This window comes from Oncorhynchus mykiss, chromosome 12, assembly GCF_057628025.1.
Source record: "Oncorhynchus mykiss isolate SJ-2025 chromosome 12, ASM5762802v1, whole genome shotgun sequence".
Lineage (NCBI taxonomy): Eukaryota > Metazoa > Chordata > Actinopteri > Salmoniformes > Salmonidae > Oncorhynchus > Oncorhynchus mykiss.
The window spans coordinates 44,301,690-44,317,187 of NC_143033.1; positions in this window are offsets into that span (position 1 = coordinate 44,301,690).

A 15,498-nucleotide genomic window follows, 5' to 3' on the forward strand; every position below is an offset into this window, starting at 1 on the left:
GGTTAAAATCAGAAGAGTAATCAGGTGTTTCCCAGCCACAGCCTGATACTGTACATGCGGGGTGGTGCCCTGTGAAGTGGCTGGAGAGGTGGCCTGAAAGGCAGTTGGAGAGGTGACCTGGGAGGCAGCTGGAGAGGTGGCCTGGGAGGCAGCTGGAGAGGTGAGCTGGGAGGCAGCTGAAGAGCAGTGGGCACAGTGGGCATAAATTATACACAAGGAAGCTCTCTCGACCCCTTCTCCAGTAGCTTCTTTTTCTCTTTGCAGAATCTGTACAGAGTCACATGACATATGCCATACAACTGGCAAGTTATTACAACTAACCCTGACCCTTACAACCAAAAACCGTTAGCATTACTAACTTGCATGAAATATCTCTACACAGACTAGTTATTAACTTGATATAAGTTTTGTGAATGGAACTATGAAGCAGTTCATGTCATCACAAAGACACATTTGGTCAAAATATTTATTTTCTTACTTCAAAATCAGATTTATGTCAATAGAATCTGCAGAGTTTATCACAGGGACTTACTTTTTCAAATATGGGTTCAGGACTAAACTGATCTTGTTCATTGACTACAGCTCAGCGTTCCACTCCATAGTGCCTTCAAAGCTCATCACTAAGTTAAGGACCCTGGGACTAAACACCTCCCTCTGCAACTGGATCCTGGACTTCCTGACAGGCCGCCCCTAGATGGTAAAGGTAAGTAACAACACATTTGCCACGCTTATCCTCAACACGAGGGCCCCTCACGGGTGCGTGCTCAGTTCCCTCCTGTACTCCCTGTTCACTCATGACTGCACGGCCAGGTATGACTCCAACACTGTCATTAAGTTTGCCGATGACACAACAGTGGTAGGCCTGATCACCGACAACGACGAGACAGCCTATAGGGAGGAGGTCAAAGACCTGACCGTGTGGTGCATGGACAACAACCTCTCTCTCGATGTGATCAAGAAAAAGGAGATGAATGTGGACTATAGAAAAAGGAGGACCAAGCATGCCACCATTGTCATCGACGGGGTAGTAGTGGGGCAGGTTGAAATATTCAAGTTCCTTGGCATGTACATCACCAGCAAACCAAGACAGTCGTGAAGAGGGCATGACAAAACCTATTCCCCCTCGAGCACACAGCCATGCAATCTACATAGACAAACATTGGCAGTAGAATGGCCTTACTGAAGAGCTCAGTGACTTTCAACATGGCACCATCACAGGACGCCACCTGTCCAACAATTCAGTTCATAAAATGTCTGTATTACAACCACAATCCTTGGTTGTAATACTCACTACAGAGTTCCAAACTGCCTCTGGAAGCAATGTCAGCACCAGAACTGTTCGTTGGGAGCTTTATGAAATGGATTTCCATGGCCGAGCAGCCGCACACAAGCATAAGATCCCCATGCACAATGCCAAGAGTTGGTTCAAATAAAGCTCACCGTAAAGATCCCTTCCATTGGACTCTGGAACATTGGACTCACTCTGGAGTGATGAATCACACTTTACCATCTGGCAGCCCGATGGATATATCTGGGTTTGGCGGATGCCAGGAGAACACTACCTGCCCCAATGCATAGTGCCAACTGTAAAGTTTGGGCTTTACACTGAGTGAACCAGACATTATGAACAGCTTCCTAATATTGAATTGTGCCCCTTTTGCCCTTGGAACAGCCTCAATTTGTCAGGGCACGGAATATACAAGACGTTGAAAGCATTCCACAGGGATGCTGGCCCAGGTTGACTCCAATGCTTCACACAGTTGTGTCAAGTTGGCTGGATGTCCTTTGGGTGGTGGACCATTCTTGATGCACCTGGCACCTACTACCATACCCCATTCAAAGGCACTTAAATATTGTGTTCTACCCATTCACCCTCTGAATGGCACACACACAATCCATGTCTCAATTATCTCAAGGCTTAAAAATCCTTCATTAATCTGTCTCCTCCCCTGTGGATTTAACAGATGACATCAATAAGGGATTATAGCTTTCACTTGGATTCATCTGGTCAGTCTTTGTCATAGAAAGAGCAGGTGTTCCTAAAGGGGGTGGGGGGATTATTTATTTTTTGCCATGTGACATAGAGAAAAATGTGCTGTTTTATACATAGAGATCCTATTAAATTGACCCTTCACTAAGCCCCGCCCCAGAATTTGGGGCAACCAATCACAGCGCTCCAATGGATAGCAACTGTTGTTGAGTCTGACACCTCCAACACCTCAGGTTTTAAATGCATGGAAGCCATTGAGGGTACTGCAAAAACAGTTTTCATCCTAAATCAAATTGTTTAAATGGGGTGCTTGCTCTTGTGGTTCCTGAAATGCTGTTGATGCCAGCTGAGCTGGTTAGCTAGCTCCCAGTCAGTTTCATTGATCACACAACATTGCTAACACTAGCTAGCTAGCCAGTTAATATAACTCAAAATGTACAGTATGTTAGCTAGCTACTGTAAGTGACTCATGTTTGAATACAACTCATCTGCTGTTGACATCAGGATACAATTTGGATACAAGATGTCTACATTATTGAAGGTCCCCAAGAACACAGTGGCCTCCGCCCGGCCAAACTGAGCAATTGGGGGAGAAGGGACTTGGTCAGGGAGGTGACCAAGAACCCAATGGTCACTCTGACAGAGCTCCAGAGTTCCTCTGTGGAGATGGAAGACCCTTCCAGAAGGACAACCATCTCTGCAGCACTCCACCAATCAGAACTTTATGGTAGAGTGACCAGACAGAAGCCACTCCTGAGTAAAAGGCACATGACAGCCTGCTTGGAGTTTGCCAAAAGGCACCTAAACAAGATTCTATGATCTGATAAAACCGAGATTGAACTCTTTGTCCTGAATGCCAAGTGTCATGTATGGAGGAAACCTGGCACCATCCCTATGGTGAAGCATGGTGGTGGCAGCATCATGCTGTGGGATTTTTTTCAGCAGCAGGGACTGGGAGACTTGTCAGGCTCGAGGGAAAGATGAACGGAGCAAAGTACAGATCATTGATGAAAACTTGCTCCAGAGCGCTCAGGACCTTAGACATCACAACGTTTCCCACTGAGCTTTGCCGATAGCGCTAATTTTCAGTTCTTTATGATATCTTTAAAAAAAGCTGCAGCAGACAGGATTATACACACATACGTAGCAGCTCATAGACAGAAGCATGCTACATGGCAGACCAATCCGAACTCATCTCTCGGCATGTCCAGCCCATCCATTATCTCAGCCAATCAACAACACCATCTGCATCGGCACATTTTGCTCTTCATTGTAATCAGAGGGCTGATATAAATACTATGCATGCCAGTCTCTCTTGGCTAAGAGTTGAGGAGAGACTTGACTCCATCACTTCTATTTTTTATAAGAAACATGAATGTGTTGAAAATCCCAAATTGTTTGCATAGTCAACACACAGCTCTGACACACATACACTTATCCCACCAGACATGCCACCAGGGGTCTTTTCATACAGTAGTTCCTCCTTTAAAAGTTGCGAGCTTGCACCGCGGAACTTAGAGGAACCCAGCATCACGGCTTCATTGCTAAAGACCACGACAAGGGGGAGTGAGAGCACTCATTATGTATTTGGGTCCGAAAGTTTTTATATGACCAATCATATCGAGTGGTTCCAATGACGAATTTTGACGCGAGCCACCCTTGCCTTGTGTCGTTCTTCAACAAAGATGGCTGACAAAACATTACGGTGGAACCAGATGTAAGTTGTTATAACGTCATAACGAGTCAAGCAAAACATTTACAATTGAGAGGAATATGTTACTTAATGTAGAGACAAACATTTGTGCATATTTTTTGTCATAGAGTTAATTTACGAAAATAGCTATTTAGCAAGTTATCTGACTAGCTAACATTAGCCAGCTAGCTAGTGTTAGGAGAATGTGTTCTATAATGTTTTAGGGACTCCTGAGAAAACCAGCAAACCAGGTTGTCGTCTTGTGAAACAGTGGATGAAAAGAATCTAGTGAGCTAAAGTATTTACTGAAAATTGAATGTACAATTGTGTACGCTTGCCTTGCAATGCAGTTGAAGTTACATGGCTAGTTAACTATTTACTTATTGTGTAGTGGAGGATAAACATAACTGTTTGCCTATGGATGTGTAGCTAGCTACAGTATGTAGCCGATCTGTGTATGGTCCCTAAAACATTAGGTTCTGAATTAATATTCATACCAATCAGTGAATACTTAATTTGTTTAGGAAAAAAATTTGCTTTCAGAACAATTATTTTTGATTGAAAATAAAAAAGGTTTTGACGTGTGGAAGAGGGAAAGGAATGTGATGGGAACAGCAATTTGTTGCAAGTTGGGGAGGAGGGCTAATAGCTGAACAATAGACTATTCAACCTTTACTAAAGAATAGTCTAATAGCCAAACTAGGAGTGTACACCCCCTCCTATTACAGATCGACCAAGGGGTAGCTTGCTACTCAATGTAATAAAGTAATGACTTTTCAAATAAGTTACCTTACACGTTATGTTGGCTGACAATTTGTTGTCAGCTGTCCTTACGAACCACATAGCATATCATTAAAGCAGTATGCAGTAGCTAGCAGTAGCTACCTAAAGTTAGTAGTTATACAAAGTAGTTATACGTTAGTAGTAATCAAACTTGCCAGTATATTAACTATAAGCTAACTAACTACCCAACATTCATTTACTTGATTATTCTCATTATTCTTAGCTTAGCTAAATGGTATAGTCGTTGTGCTTTCTCAATGGACATTCGGGTGCTTTCGTAAATTCGCTCTGGCTATCTATAGGCTGGACAATAGAACAGGTCAAAACTCACCCAAGGCTGAAAAACGGCTTATGAACATTGTCTAAACTGGAACACTAGCGTGAGCCCTTAGCAGATTCATGGAATCGAACGCCCGCAGAACCTATTTTGACTGGAGTGATGCTTAGAATTCCATAAAAAAAATGTATCTCTTTTTATTTTACCACTGCAATCTGTTCTTCAGACAAAACTGGAAAAACAAACTTGTGTAGAAAGTAAACATCTGCACCTCGATGGTGTCAACTGTGCTTATGTCTACGTAATGAAAAAGTATCGAAAAAAATAATAACTTTGACTATTTCTGGTCTACCGATTGATGACAAATGAGCTCGCTGCCCAGACTACATAATTACAAAGACTAGACTCTCCTGATTAAAATGGTGCCCGCGTAAAATTTTTGCTTCCGTTTCTCTCCTCGCCCCTACCTGGGCTCAAACCAGGGACCCTCTGCACACAGACAGCCACCCTTGAAGCATCATTACCCATCGCTCCACAAAATCCGCTGCCCTTGCAGAGCAAGGAGAACTACTTCAATGTCTCAGAGCGAGTGACCTCACCGATTGAAACACGATTAGCGCTCACCCCGCTAACTAGCTAGCCATTTCACATTGGTTACACCCGACTTGAAAAAATATATAAATATACACATTGCGAGATATTTGGCGAGATAGACAGACATGCCTAAATTTCCCCCATAGGAAACAGTGGGAAAACCGCAGAGTTCCAATATTATTTTTGTTGTTTAAATCTTAACTACAAAACAACGTGAGCAGGTCTCATTGCCAACAATAGCGAAGCAGGCAGTGTGACGTTGAACAATAAGCTGGGAATAGAACTTTCGAAAGGCGAGTTGGTTCCACGGTGCTTAATAGAACTAATAGGAGCTGGCAGGATGAAAAATGCACTAAAATAAGGTCTGTTTTTTCGCGATTACTTCAAAACGACGGCAATCAGCTGGGAAATATGGTCATATTATGAAACTGGGCTCCACGGTGGATGTAGAAAGTAAACATCCGCACCTCAATGGTGTCAACTGTGTTTATGTCTGTGTAATGAAAAAGTAGGGAAAAAATAAAACGTATATTTCTGGTCTAGCGATCGATGACAAACGAGCTCGCTGCCCAGACTTACATAAATACAAAGAAGAGATTCTCCTGATTTAAAATGGTACCCATGTAACAGTTTTGATTCTGTCCCTCTCCTCGCCCCTACCTGGGCTCAAACCAGGGATCCTCTGCACACATAGACAACAGCCACCCTCAAAGCACCGTTACCCATCGCTCCACAAAAGCCTACTATCTACACGGATTTCAGAGCACTCTCGCCTGAGTGTACCAGAGTACAGAATAATTACTGTGCAAGTGCTCAACACCCGTTGAATATGGCCGGTGTCAGTAAACGTCGGGAAAAAAGCGTAATTAAATTGTTTCCAGCAGCACATTTACAGTCACCACGCACAACGCTCTGGTTAACACTAAAATTGCCTTACCAGCTCTGCTAGGGCGAGTAAAATGGTCAAAGTGGTCTCATTTTTGTCTGGAAGTAGCTAGCCAACATTAGCTTAGGTGCTTGACGCCGTTGTAAGGCCAGAACGCTCAAATCAATCCTACTTCTCGGCCCGAACGTCCAGTGTGTCAAGAGCGAAAAGGTCTGAATTTACAAACTGACAATTTTGCTCTGAATGGAAACAGCATAATATTAATCAAATGAATCCCATATACTATGTTATTACAAAAAAAGGTTTTAAATTCTCTGGTAATGCCAATATGGAATACTATCAAATGCTTCTCAGAGATGCCCTCTGGTGGTCAAACTAGCAATAACTTGCAGTAACAGAAGAAATGGCTGAGAATTAAATGACGTGCCAAAGAATGCTGCAGCAGCACGCAAGGTGTGCCACAGTATGACTCAACTTTTAAAGAAGGACTCACTGTAGTCCACAAGTCCAGAACAAATTCAAGAAAATGTACACTATTATATAGAGTTCTTATTGCATGGAACTTCCTTCCATCTCATATTGCTCAAATAAACAGCAAGCCTGGTTAAAAAAAAACAGATAAAGCAACACCTCGCGGTACAATGCCTCTCCCCTATTTGACCTAGATAGTTTGTGTGTATGCATTGATATGTAGGCTACTTTCTAAAAATGTATGTAGTTCTGTCCTTGAGCTGTTCTTGTCTAATGATGGTATGTATTATGTCATTCTGTGTTGTTTTGTGTGGACCCCAGGAAGAGTAGCCGCTGCTTTTGCAACAGCTAATGGGGATCCTAATAAAAACACCAAATACCAACTGGTTCAACTGGCTGACTGAAGTGCAAGGTAAGATAGCAGTTCAATTGTTAGTTTATCGGCAACTGCATATTATTCCATTTGTGATTTGAATGTGTATTTTAAATGTTTCACTGTGTACTTCGTAGATGGAGAATGTCCTCCTCCAACAGTGGCATTGGAGTTTGCTACCGGTGCGACGGTGGTGCCACCCCTGGGGTTTGCGGAAATCCAGACCATAGAGTTCCTCCACACAGCGAGAGGCAGTCTCACTGGTCAGCAGAAGATAAAGTACCCAGAGGCATACACGTGTGCTGTGACACTAAGGCTCCCTCTTCATAGCAACTATAATACCTTTAGGGAATTCATGACCTCAGTGTTGCATAAACACACCTTAGTGGAGAGTGACATAATAGTTAGAGCATTGGAGGGGGTCGGGCAGAATCAGACATCTTTAGATAACATTTATAGATAAGATGTTTTATTTTCATAATATGCTTGTGAGATACTTGTCATTTAGAATGTATCTTTTTGTACTATAGTGTTGGCCGTTTGCAGTTATCAATTCTCTGTCAGGGCTCAGTTACTTGGGCCCCAGAAAGGGGAGAGGTCAAGCTTGTCTTCATATGTAAACATATATTTTAAACCATGTGAAGGGATGATTGAGGGGGAACCAATTACCTCTTGGCTCCACAATGTCTGTGTGCCAGTCACTCCCTACTTTTCCCATCGGGGAGAGGAGGATGGCAGTGTCTGGAACCATTCTATGTTCACTCTGAGGTTGCCCTTATCTTGACCTAGAGGCTCACTCTCCTCTCCGTGAGCTTGTCCAGGATGGGTTGTATTTGTGATGGGAGTGTGTAAAATGACAATTGATATATACCATTGGATGAGGTAATGTCTTGGTACTATTTTGTACCAAGAACGAGATAAGAGCTTCGTTTAGGAGACCAAACTGAATGATAATTTATAGCTAAATACTGTCTGGCGATGGGATACTCCTCTCTCAAGTAAAATCTTTCTTTGTATAATGTTCTTAAGATCTGTTATTTGTCATGTCGACTAGGGGGTTGGATCTTTGCTACAAAGGATCTCAGTTGCCATTATGTTGACACTCTCAGAGAATTCATTTATAGACACTGAATTGATCTGAGAGTCACAGGGCTATGGTGAAGTTCATATAATTAAAGATGGACTTTATGATAACTCTGACTTGTGTGTGGTTTTCTCCCTCATGATTTAGAAATACAGGTAATTTCCACGACAAGGGTGAATAACTTGTATTCACAAGTCTTGGTCTGCCTTTCCTCTTCCACCGTTTCATATATGTACAAGCTATGTCCTAAGACTTGTACATTTCCGACCCTGTTCTTTGAATATCTTAATGTATATTATAGTCCATATTGTTGTGTTTGCCTTGGTGATTCATGGTTTAGTTGTTTTTCAGAAACACTATTAACCAATATCCTTTGCTGATATTGACTGAAGTACTGCTGCCGTATTGCAGCCAACTCATCCAAATCTGATAATTTGATGTCCTACATTTAAAACCTGTTAAGGATGCGGCGAATTTTTGCAGCTTTTTTTTACAAATCGCGCAACATTTCAACGTCCTGCTACTCATGCCAGGAATATAGTATATGCATATAATAAGTATGTGTGTATAGAAAACACTCTGAAGTTTCTAAAACTGGTTAAATCATGTCTATGGCTATAACAGAACGTGTTCAGGAGTAAAAATCCCAGGGAAAACTGTTCACCAAAAACACAAAAAATAAATTAATCCGCCAGTCTTTGAATTGTCTAAGGCGATAGAAAATAGATGAGGTTCCGTTTACAACGCCTACAGCTTCCACACGATGTCGCCAATACTGGCATTTCTTTGCACGTTTATCCTTGGCGGGATGACGTATAGGCACTTCCTGTCTTGGGGTGCACCCAGGAAATTATGAAAGTGAAAAAAATGGACGATGATTTCAAGACTTGCTGCTATCGAATACAGATCGCCCCGTGATCAATTTTATCGATTATTGACGTTTATTAATACCTAAAGTTGGTTTACAAATGTAGTTTGAAGTGATTTGTAAAAGTTTATAGGCAACTTTGTTAATTTTAAAAAGTGACGTTGCGTCGTGTAAAGGTGCATTTTCCTTGGATCAGACGGCCTTCATAAATTGACATTTTTGGCATACTTTGACGGATTTAATCGGGAAAAAGACCCAATTGTGATGTTTATGGGACATATAGGAGTGCCAACAAAGAAGCTCGTCAAAGGTAATGAATGTTTTATATTTTATTTCTGCGTTTTGTGTAGCGCTGGCTACCGCAAAATCTTTTGTTTAGGTCTCGTTCAGGTATTTTGGGGGGGTGCATGCTATCAGATAATAGCTTCTCATGCTTTCGCTGAAAAGCATTTTACAAATCTGACATGTTGGCTAGATTCACAACGAGTGTAGCTTTAATTGAGTATCTTGTGTGTGTGTTTTAATGAAAGTTTGAGATTTATCGAGTACTATATTATAGTACTATAGGTGGCGCTCTGAAATTTCCGCTGAGGTGTTCCTGTGCAGGAACCACGTCCGTAAGAGGTTTTAATAACAAATTAAATTAAACCATTATCCTTGAATTAGAACTATATGCAATGATAAAGCTTCCCATCCATTGCATTAAGTGGCAGCTCCACTTCTGTGAATTGCACCTTTGTAGTGACTTATCAAATTCCAAATGCATTGCTATAAGAACTAGATCTACTAGTCCAAGAGAGCTACCCTCCTTTAGGATTTTGATCCAATCTCAGTTGTAACTAACCTGATTAACATATTAACCTAGTAATTATTAAAATCAGGTGCGCTAGATTAGGGTTGGAGTGAAAACCTACAGGACAGTAGTTCTCCAGGAACAGGGTTGGAGAGCTCTATACCAGTCCAGCTTCAACCACATTATTCATGCTGTCACAATGTGTCAACAAGTTATGTTGGTAACTGTAATAGGCTGCCGTACGGGAGCCAAAACACCGGTCCGTTAGAATCCCTATCTTTTTTTTTTTTTTTTTAATGAGGTCTGTAGGGTGTTAATTTTAATAATTTATAAAAGTCCTGTTTTAATTTCCATTAAGAATGTTCTGTTGCCGTCCCAAGCCAGGCACGCTCTGAATGCTCCAATCCAGTGTTTGCAGTAGGCTCTCCTGGGTCGTGTTGTACTAAGCGTAAGACAAATATTCTGTTAGCAGATGGCGCTGTTGTGCTAAAGAGCCATAGAGCAAAATACAATAGACCTCAACCATAGGCGGTATATCTTAAAAGTACCGGGCTCTCTCCAAATTTTATTTTTAAAAGTAGTGATGGAATGGAAGTACCTAACTTTTGTTATGGCCATCTCTTTCTAATCTCTGGTCCCAGTCCGTTAAGAGTTGAAGATGTCTGTCGTTCCTTTCTAGACACCCAAATCATATAGTGTGTATAGGGGGAGGGTGGAAGGTGTTTCCAAAAGAAGGGAATACAGTAATGGCAAAGAAAAAAACAATGATGAATAATGGTAGATAAATCCACAACCCAATAGGGAAATCAACAGAGCATGATAAAGTAATTCAAAATCAAAGGTAAATGGAGAGGCGGGGTATATGTTGAATGGAGAAGTACTTAGCTTTTGGGAAGGTCTCCTCTCATCCTTCAACTCTGGTCAAGGTCCGCTCCAGTTCAGCTACAGTACGAGTTGTCTAGTTACCTCAACGGTGTCAGGACCGCTGCGCACTGTCAACTCCAGTAGTGAGGGGCCATAAACCTTGAGACTATTATTTAAGGACTGAAGATGTCTGTAGTACCTTTTGTAGAGACCAAATCATACAGTGTGTGAAAGAGGGGGAGTGTTACCTCGGGTACTGTGCAAGGAGGAGGGGGTTTCCAAAGCTTTGGTTGATGAAAAGTTCACTGATGGTGGCATCCTAATTGGTGGTGTTATTATTGGTGATATAAAAATGAACTGATTCAAGGACTGAAAAAACAGGAGTCGTTAACATTTCTAACAGTATTATAAAAATGAACAGATTCAAAGGAACGAGTGGCGCTGAAGATATAGCGTCCAATCCCTCGTCCCAGTAGGGGAGTATCAGGGGTGTAGTAAGTCACGTTGGAGAGTCGGAAAGAGTGGCGCTGAAGATATAGCGTCCAATCCGATTGTTCCAGTGACATTTTATTTTTATGTAGCTAACAACCCCTAAAGTATTTGATTGTTTAATCTGTGCCAACTCTCAGAGCCTCCGCCCTACTGTATGATAACAATCGTGCATTGACAGGCGATGCACCTTTAACAAACTAGCAACAAAAACAAAAAAATTCTTCAGTCAAACATCACTATAGCTAGCTAGCTAGCTACAATAGCTGGCTAACGATTTATAGACAACTATTTTAATGTCAAAGGCAGGCAGATCTAGCTAGCTAACGTTGGTAGCTAGGTAACATTATATTATCTAGCTACTTTCTTTACAGCTGTTCACCACTCTCACTCAACACATTAAGTTAACGTTACCTGGCTATTGATGGTTAAAGTCCTTCTCTTCTGTCCGTGAGCAGTTGTCTGGTGCATTCAAAGATGGTAAATTATATTATTTTGAGAAACTGGGCAGCCATTGTTAACTAGCTAGATTTTTTTTACCTCAGAAGAACAGTTAACAACAAAATATATTCCTCATATTATACTTATAGTTGAAACGCTGTGACATATGAAATACAAGTGATAGTGTAATCAATGTGTAATAACTATGTAAAAAAATGATAAACATTTATTTATCAATTATTATGTGACGTGCCATTTTTATGAAATGTTATCTGGCGTGTATCTTTTTTGACATGCAAAGACCCAAACAGCATTCCATAGAGCTGTCCTTAAATCAAGGCATGTTGCATGCTAATTATCTATAGGCTATGTTTCAACTGGTCAATTTCAAATAATTTCAAAAAACTGTTTTATTTTCAAACAATATTTTGAAATAAACTATTCCACCTCCTTATTAACTGACATAGAAGTAGCCCATTTCACCAATTAAGATCTTTGCTGTAGGCTACGCTAATGTAAGGTGAGAATTAGCTAGATGGGCCAGACAAACTTCTCTCTTCGATGAGAGCCCACGTTTCCAGACATTTGCACATCTCCATTCAGAACACCACCTGCCTGAAATCTTTCCCATAGCACATTTTTCAGTTGGTACCCACATTGCCTTCATTGTTGTTTTCTTTTTAATAATTACTTTGGGCATGTGTGTGTTCCTATTAAAGTAAATTCCTTATTATGTTATCATAATAGTTTCTGTATATTGTGTTGTCGTTTCTACTGTACACCGTATGTAGCTATGTATGGAGCATAATGTATTCTGTGTGTTTTCCTTTATAACTGAGGACACGAAAGGTACTAATTTCATAACCTTTATGGATGGTGTTATATTCAATTGTGCTTATGTAGCAAGCTACATTATTCTATTAGCGCTGTAAAACAATGTGAATGGCATCAGAGAAGTTTTAGCTTGTGCTGTATCCTTTGAAGCTGCCCTGGCCTTATCATGACCATGGCCTGTGTATTAATTTGTGAACCACAACCTGGATTCGGTCCTATTTAGCGAAATTGGAAATTGTGTTTTTTACTTTGGATAAAACTAGACACTCCGAGCTAGAAAATAAAATATATCATACACTGCAGTTGAGGAACAATGAGACAATAATTCTGCTTTCAAAGTTGATAAACTTGTAACCCCACTTTTGAGAAAATGGTCCATGAATGACGTTTTGCATCTTTCACACCCTCTTAAGCCTTAGCCCCACCCATTTCTTTAAGGAATCACAGTGTAGTAAACAAGCAAATATTTGAAGCCTAAAAGTGGTGAAAGTAGTAGCAAAAAGTTGTACTAAAAATAACTTAATCTAGTCCTTGGTTTATATCCCAATCTGACTTTGGTGCAGGTCATGTTGTTCTTCACATTAATGTATCTGGGTAACACCCACTATATCAAATAACATTTGTCTCATGTACAGGATACAGAAGGTGTAAACTGTACAGTGAAATGGTTACTTGCTTAGTGGAGTCTTTTGTTTAGACAAACAACTGGGAACTCTGGAAAAAAAACTCAAGACTGAATAATCGTTTTGAATGGTCATCCAACTCGGAATTCCAACTCGGGAACTCTGGCATCTTACTAGAGCTCCTACACAAATCATACACTTACTAGTTAACCATAACTAGCTAGCTAGCTAATAGTATGTTTTTTAACTTGCAATGAAAACTAGTTTATGACAAAATTATAAAATTATAATATCTAAAAATTTAGCTAGAATACTTGGATGAACGCTTCTCCCTCTGTCATGGATGCCATAGTTGCCCTTAGTTTGAAGATGTAATCCGGAGACGGCGGTTTTAAATAACAGCCTTCTTTCTGTGTTCTGTTTTTAGACTCTCTCCGAATTTGGCAAACATCTCTCTGATTCCAACAGGCATTCCACTGATTTCGAAACTCGGTCAACTTCTTCTGTTATAACGACACCGTTCCTTCCCCACCATTTTCATCAGAAGACTCTACAATGTCTGGTTTAAAGAAAATGTTTTGACCTAAATGAGGGATTTCTTCATTGTCTAATTCATTTTCAGAGTCAGCATGGCACGATCATCCTCTAGAACAGGCCTGAGCAAAGGCCGGCCCGTGGGCCGTATGCCGCCACGACCTGATTCAATACGGCCCGCGGAATCATACTCAGATCACATAAAGAATTTGCGATAGTAAAGTTTTGAAAAACATTTCACCTTTTTCTCCTTGGCCCTGGATGAGAGCAGTGACACAGCACAATTGTTGATATTCTTACGAGACATAACCCCAGACTTTGAAATTACAGAGGAGCTTGCTTCAGTGCAGTCAATGAAGAGCACAACCACAGGGAAATATTTTTTGGAGGAGTTTAATAAGTGCGTGGCAAAACTGGGACTGAGTTTTGAAAAGTTATCCAGTGGGACCACTGATGGGTGCCCAAACTTGACAGGAAAATACATTAGCCTTTTGAAAGGAAAACAAGATCAAGTAGCTGAGCTGAACACAGATCAGAAAATTATTTTTCTGCATTGCATTATTCATCAGGGGGTAATCTGGAAATGTGTTCTGGAAATGAGCCATGTTGTGGATACAGTCACTAAAGTGGTACAATTCATAAGAGCAAAATCTCTAAACCACAGGCAGTTTGTCTCACTGTTGGAAGAGACAGAGTCGGGTCATGCAGACTCCCCTACCCAGGGATGGACTGAGAATGAAAAATGGCCCCGGACTTTTTGACTCAGACCGGCCCACCAAATCCCCCCCAGCGATACACCACCACCCACACAATCCAAGCCACACTTTATGTAAACAAGATTACTGAACAATATTTCTAACAATAACTTTAGTAAAATATATGCAGAATAGAACAAGGAGAACGTGTTGCTCTTAGGAGGAGGCTGGCTAGAAGGAGCACATATTGTCACAATGGCACTGGCAGCAAGGTGGCAAGAATCTGAGGTGGTTTCAAGATCCAGGCTCTTCGCTGGTCTTGGCAGAACACTGACATTCCTGTCTCGCAGGAAATCACGCACAGAACGAGCAGTATGGCTGGTGGCATTGTCATGCTGGAGGGTCATGTCAGGATGAGCCTGCAGGAACACATGAGGAAGGAGGATGTCTTCCCTGTAACACATAGCGTTGAGATTGCCTGCAATGACAAGAGCTCAGTTCGATGATGCTGTGACACACCGCACCAGACCATGACGGACCCTCCACCTCCAAATCGATCCCGCTCCACAGTACAGGCCTTGGTGTAACGCTCATTCCTTCGAAAATAAATGCGAATCCGACCATCACCCCTGGTGAGACAAAACTGCGACTCGTCAGTGAAGAGCACTTTTTGCCAGTCCTGTCTGGTCCAGCAATGGTGGGTTTGTGCCCATAGGCGACGTTGTTGCCAGTGATGTCTGGTGAGGACCTGCTTTACAACCGGCCTACAAGCCCTCAATCCAGCCTCTCTCAGCCTATTGCGGACAGTCTGAGCACTGATGGAGGGATTGTGCGTTCCAGGTGTAACTCGGGCAGTTGTTGTTGCCATCCTGTATCTGTTCTGCAGGTGTAATGTCCGGATGTACCAATCCTGTGCAGGTGTTGTTACACATGGTCTGCCACACCGAGGACATTCAGCTGTCCGTCCTGTCTCCCTGTAGCGCTGTCTTTGGCGTCTCACAGTACGGACATTGCAATTTATTGCCCTGGCCACATTTGCAGTCCTCATGCCTCCTTGCAGAATGCCTGAGGCACATTCACGCAGATGAGCAGGGACTCTGGGCATCTTTCTTTTGGTCAGGAAAATAAGAACAATCCAAAATTCCTTTTTGATACTGTCGCAAAGCTAACTAAAAAGCAGCATCCCCCAAGAGAGGATGGCTTTCA